This window comes from Ursus maritimus, unplaced genomic scaffold, assembly GCF_017311325.1.
Source record: "Ursus maritimus isolate PB19 unplaced genomic scaffold, ASM1731132v1 scaffold_27, whole genome shotgun sequence".
NCBI classification, from domain to species: Eukaryota; Metazoa; Chordata; class Mammalia; order Carnivora; family Ursidae; genus Ursus; species Ursus maritimus.
In genome coordinates, this window is record NW_024425230.1 from 9,463,822 (window position 1) to 9,469,722 (window position 5,901).

Here is a 5,901-nt window from a genome sequence, read left to right on the forward strand (position 1 = left end):
GGGGGGGGGGTGGAGGGGATGCAGGGTGTGTATGTGCGTATACACACATATATAGGACTTATTTCATGTGTTTTTTATTTAATTTAATTCCCCAAGATCCTGGGTAGCGGCTATTATTTATCCCCATCTGATAAGTAAGGAAAAATGAGACCCAAGGAGGTCTTAAGAAACTAAAGCCAGGAAGCAGATGGCAGAACAAAAATTCGAATTCTGTGTTCCGTGTGCCTTCAAGCAACGGCCACGAAACAAGAGGACACAGCCGTGTGTTAGGTGGGTCTCTCCGTGATCACAGCTCTCATTATGCTCTATGGATTGAAACAGAAGAGAGTGTTGTGTCTCCTGTTTTGAAGGTTCAAGGAGAGTCAACAGAGGGGATGGAGTTTTGACAAGGTCCCCCGTCGCCTCTCTGCCCGAGTGGGTGATGCCCACGCAGTGGCCCTGTCTACCGGATGTCCCTGGGCTCTGGGCTCCTGCAGGAACCCTGCAGATGGTGGGTGGGCTCCATCCGAAGCCCGCACTCAGCGCTTTCCACCGCCTTCCCCTTCCCCTTTCACTTCCGGACACTATTTGGGTCTCTGCCTGCTTCCCGCGAGGGCGAGAGGGTGCAAGGGCGCACAAATTACTGTGCTCATCCCGGGGTCCGTGGTGCCAGGCAAAGTGAACTGCCATCGTGGACGGGAGGGTGCTCCCTCCTGTTTTTGCCCTGCAAACCAGGCCGCGGAGACTCAGCTGAGAAATGCAATCCTCCCCAGGCTTCCTGCCCTGCGGCGCACAGGGCAGAGGTGGCTGGCCATGCAGAAGACTGCCGAGTGACGGGGCAGAAATCCCACCTCGGCCTCAGCGGCTGCAGCCCGCCAGCCTGCAACAGAACAATTCCTCCAAGTGGGAATGGGCCCTCAGAGCGAAACCACAAAAGGGAGGGGGGGTGGGGGTGCTGCCTTTCTGATGGGGGATGTGGGAGCTTTCCAGAAATAAATGAAAGTCGCCCGTACATCTTGGAGAAGTTTAAAGACACCCAGAGAATGAAATCTTAGATTTTTCCTTCCTAAAAGGCTGAGGCTGGGCATAATTCTCTGCTTTTGTCCCCTCCTTTGTTGAGTCAGTGTTCCTGGCCATCCTGTACCTGTGGTTTTATCGTCATCCGTTTTGGAAATGGGCAGGGTATAAATCAGTCCGTGAAATTTAAAAATGTAAGCTCTTTGGTCTAGCATCGAAGTAGACAAAGAAGAAACAGGCACTTAATAAATGCCTTTGGAGGCTTGTGATTTGCATGGGGCTTCCAATAAAAGGCAAAGTCTTCGCTTTGAGGTTACACACACTGAATCCAGGGTGGTCCTCAGGCCTCTGGTCACAGCACGAGCAGTGCTGGTGCCTTGATCTATAACCCTGGAAAATGCAGCTGCTGGGGACCATCTGTACCGGGGCCACCCCAGGGACCAAGAAAGGAAAGGGGAAGGCTCCTTGCTGCGGGCAGCAGTGGACATGCTCCCCTCGAGGACTCCTCTGCAAAAGTGGTCCAGAGAGGGTGACACAGACCAGCTCTGTGCTGGTCACCCCATCCCCTACTCTGTTTTGCCACCACTGGCTTCCCCAGCAAAGTCTGACAATCCTGGAGAGTCAGAGCTCCTAGGAGGGCCTGTACCCCGTGGAGCCAGGGGAAGGCTGGTTTGCCTGTCCGCACATTGGGTATATGGTGCTAGAAATGGCTGAGTCTGGGGGAGTTGGTGACAGAAGAAGGAAAGTAAAGCGTGTCCCTGTCACAGTGGAGGGCTCGGCAGAGCCGGCTCCAGGGACCATGGACTCCCTGAGTTGGGGGAAAGATCCAAGGAAGGATTGTGGGATTTGAGGCAAAAGATAAAACAGACTGGTCTACATAAGTTGTGAAGAGAAAAATGTGTTACGACAAACCACTCACCTGCCATCCTTGCTTTTTATTTGCAAGGGCAGCTGTGATGAAAACCTTCAAGGCAAGTCAAGGTCAACATGCAGTCCTGAGTCATTAGCCATACATAGATTAGTAGGTTAATACAGAACAGTCTCGACAGATGAATTACACCCAGAAGCTGTGTGTGAGTCCTTGGAGTTGACATTGAAAGGTTCGGTTATCATAGGGAGAGTGATGCCTGCTTAATTTTGATACGGCTTCATTATTGTGATAAATGTCCTTGGAGTTTAACTGTTTCCCTTCACCTAATGTCAGAATGAGGAGCTTAACAACAACTGGGCTGCTCCGCTCTCTCCCCAGCCCCTCTGAGATCCGTGGCGAGGATCCTGGAGGAGTAGAAGTCGAGGGCTTCAAAAGGATACATCCTCCTCACCTGGGACTGTCAGAATACTTTTGGCCAAAAGTGGCAGAGGTCGACTTCAAACAAGCCCGTGATATTTATTAGCAGGAAATTGGGTGCTTCCTTGGAATCAAAGGTGAGATCAAACAATTGGGCCTCCAGAGAGGTAGGAACCAGGCCTAGAAGGTGCCGAGAATGCAGAAAACGACTTCTTGTCTGTCTCTGTCATAGGCTGCACCTGTTCTTGCCTCTGCTTCTTTCTACCCACCCGTCTTCTGTGTCGCATGAGGTTAGAGAGAAGATGGTCATTGCAAAGCTCTGAGTTTCCTCTCTCCAGAAGACCAGCCACTTTCACCAAGCACTAATTGGTCCAGCCTGGTTTAAGTGTTCATACCTGATCCAGGCCTCTGGGGGCGGGGGGCGGGGTTGTGTGTCTAGATACGGCCGCCAGGAGCCCCCCCACCCCCGCCTCCGTGGGTGGATGGATGGAAAGGCTCAGCGCTCAGAGAACAGACATTGTGAGCAGGTCAGACACTCTGAAAAAGGATATGTCCTGCTCCTGAGATCAAAATGGCACTGCCAGAATTTCTTGATGCCAGGAACAGCGTGATGGAACCCTGGCAGTCAGGAAGGTGGCTCTCCCACGCTTTCTCCCCTTCTCTTTATTACAGCTTGCTTTAGTAAGGCATCTGGGCGTCGCTTTCTTCAGCTGATCATTTTCTTGTACACTGTAAAGCTCGGTTCTCCCAGATGTGCTGTAGACATCATGCCTGGGCCGGGCGGAGGGATTTGGAATCCTGGGATTGCCTTCTCTCCTCTCAAATCCTCCCTTCCATGGGGCTCTCTGTGGAGGATAGAAAGTACATCATTCGATGTCAGAAGCACTGGGTTCTTACCCACACTCAGCCACTTACTAGTGTCTGACCTTTCTGAACCTGGGTTTTCTTGTCTGTAAAATAAGATAGTTACTGACCGATCTCCCTCAGTGTTGTTGTGAGAACTTGGGATCATGTATGTGAGATTAGTTCACTTAGCTCTATTCCAGGCACACGGAAAGTATTCAACACACTTCAGCCTCCTTAAATCCCCTCCCTACCACCGGAGGTCTTCCAAAGGCAACATTGTTGTTCTTCCTGTCCCTTCCCCACCAGGGCAACTTTCAGCCCAAGTTCTAATGGCAATTAGCGCCATCCACAAGTTGACTTAGGCATTACCGCTCAGGGGTGCATGGGATAACTGGCAGCCATAAATATTTAAATAGGCTCATTCATTTGTAGTCAAGCAGGCCATCTTGACCCCGTGCCTCAGAGAATGGAATGGATACGACATTCCCTTGAAACCACCGTCAGAGACATAGTCTGAGATGCTGGGCCATGACAACTCTTTAATTTTTGAGTTGTGTGTGTGCAGCGAATGAGTCAGCATTAATAGAGGATACAAAAACCTAGCAGAAATCAGACCCCATAGAAAGAATGAAGAAAGAAGCCCACAAGACCCAGGAGAATTTCTAAAGAATCTTCTCAGAGCAGTTAGAACTGAAAATCAAGGGGATTCCATCCTGTCTCCAACACGGCCACAGCCCACGCATTACCAAGGCCCTTTGAAGGGGGCCACCAAGAAAAGGAAGGTCATGGGCTTGAAGGAAAGACTGGAGATATAGACTCAGAGCTCTGCAATACGGAGGAGGGGCACGGCTTTCACCAGCTCCAGTCACATCTGCTCCGCCTCTCAAGAGTCAAAGCCTCAGGACATGATGTAAAGATGGCGGAGCCTGGGTTGTGGGAGGGCTTGTGGCTGAGAACATCTCCAAGATGTCACCAAAGGAAATCATGGCTCTGTGAGCAGAGACGGGGGCATGGCTGCTGGGTAACCAAAAACTCAACACAGGTTCCCCACACCAAGTCCTGTTTATTCTCCCTACAAAGTATTTTTCAGATCTATTTCAAATCTGTTTCTCAAAACCATTCCTGCCTCTCTGACTCCCCGGCCTCTGCCTTATCACAGGGGTTCCTAAGCTGCTACAGCACAGGCCCTCCCAGCTTCCTGGGCCTCTTCCCCTTCCCCTCCACCCAGCTGCCAGACTCACTTCCAGAAACACACACTGACTTCGTGACCCTCCTGTTCGCAAACCTCCCATGGCTCCCAACCACCTGCGGAAGAAGAGAATGTCCACATGGGACCTCAAGCTTGTTGCTGGTGGCATGCCCCCACTTCTGGCCTCAGCCACAGGTGACCCTCGGCCTCCATGCCTTGGTCCACGCTGAGCTTTCCCACTTGGAGAACCACCTCTTTCGCACTCTACCCGGCTCACTCTTGCTCATCCTTTTTCAGGGACCCAGTCAAACGTGGCTCTCCTGTCCTCTGAGGCTCCCCGGGGCCTCCAGCAGCCGTGATTTCAGGATCTCATTCCACCCTGGTGACCCGAATGCAGTGGGGACCGAGATCCTGGAGAGCGGGGACTGTGGCTGCCCAGCACCGAGCCTGCCGCAGGGGCTGGACGGCTCCTGCAGTCCATGCTCCCGGCCCGCCTGCCCTTCTGCTGGCCTCCTGGTGCTGCCGGCATCGGGGGGCTGGGAAAACCCCAGCTGGCTCCATTTCCTGTTCTCCACATCCGCGCAGCTCTTCCTTGTCCCAGGCTCTTCCTCTCCGGAGAGCTCCTTATCTGAGGACGGGCCAGGGCACAGCAGCGCGCCCGGAGAAGCCGTCCTGCGATTTCCTGCCTCAGCCTCTCTGGATTTGAGTCAGAAGGTCTGAGCTTAGAGCCAAGCTCTGAACCTCTTCTCCAGCCAGGAGACCTTGGCCACTGCTTTGACCTCTGCGAAACCTCAGTGTCTTCATCTACAAAATGAAGCGTTTTCTTGTTTGTTTCGCACAAGGTTGTCGTTAAAAGTGAAAGTGTGTCTCTCAACCAGTTCTTTTCCCTGCAAGGAATCACTGTGAGCACTGTACAATGTACCTGCCCAGAGCTTTTCTATGGATTTACAAAATACTTACATTTTATTATTGTGTTTTGTCCAAAAAGAATCTCACATATTCTATGCCTTGCTGTTCTCACCCAATGGATTTGACGCTCCTTCATCTGATGCTTTCCTTGCAGCCTACGAATGATCCAGAGTCCGTTTAGCTAGGCTCTTCACAATAGACATCTTAACTGTTTCCCTTAAAAAAATGTTTTGTTATTAAAGTTTTTATTTTGTTATAATTGTAGATTCACATGCAGCTGTAGAAATACTACAGAGAAATTCCATGTGCCCTTTACCCAGTTTCTCCCCAGTGGCGTCTTTCAAAACTCAGTACAACGTCACCACCAGGATATGGACACTGGTAACAACAATCAAGAAGCTGAAGGTTTCCATCACCACAAGGGGCCTTCCCGTTGTCCTCTCTCAGCCCTGCATGCTGCCCTCCCATCCTCACTCTGACTCCCAGCAGCCCCCGCCCTTTACCTCTGGCAGTCACGAGCCGATCTATTTCTACAATTTCGTCAGTTCAAGAATACTATATAAATGGGAACATACAGAATGTCACCTTTGAGATTGTTGGTTTTTTTTAATTTTTTATTATGTTATGTTAGTCACCATACTCAGATTGGTTTTTTTCCACTTAGCATCATCCC

At 51.0% G+C, this 5,901-nt stretch overlaps 1 long non-coding RNA gene across 1 annotated transcript; it reads right to left on the minus strand.

Annotated features, from left to right (window-relative positions):
• Nucleotides 1-1,911: 1,911 nt before the first annotated feature.
• LOC103659992 lies at nucleotides 1,912-5,233 on the minus strand. The gene is made up of 2 exons (XR_567647.2): nucleotides 4,372-5,233; nucleotides 1,912-3,129 (listed from the first exon to the last, which is right to left on the minus strand). It is a non-coding gene; the product is annotated as an uncharacterized LOC103659992 (long non-coding RNA).
• Between the last annotated feature and the right edge of the window lie 668 nt (nucleotides 5,234-5,901).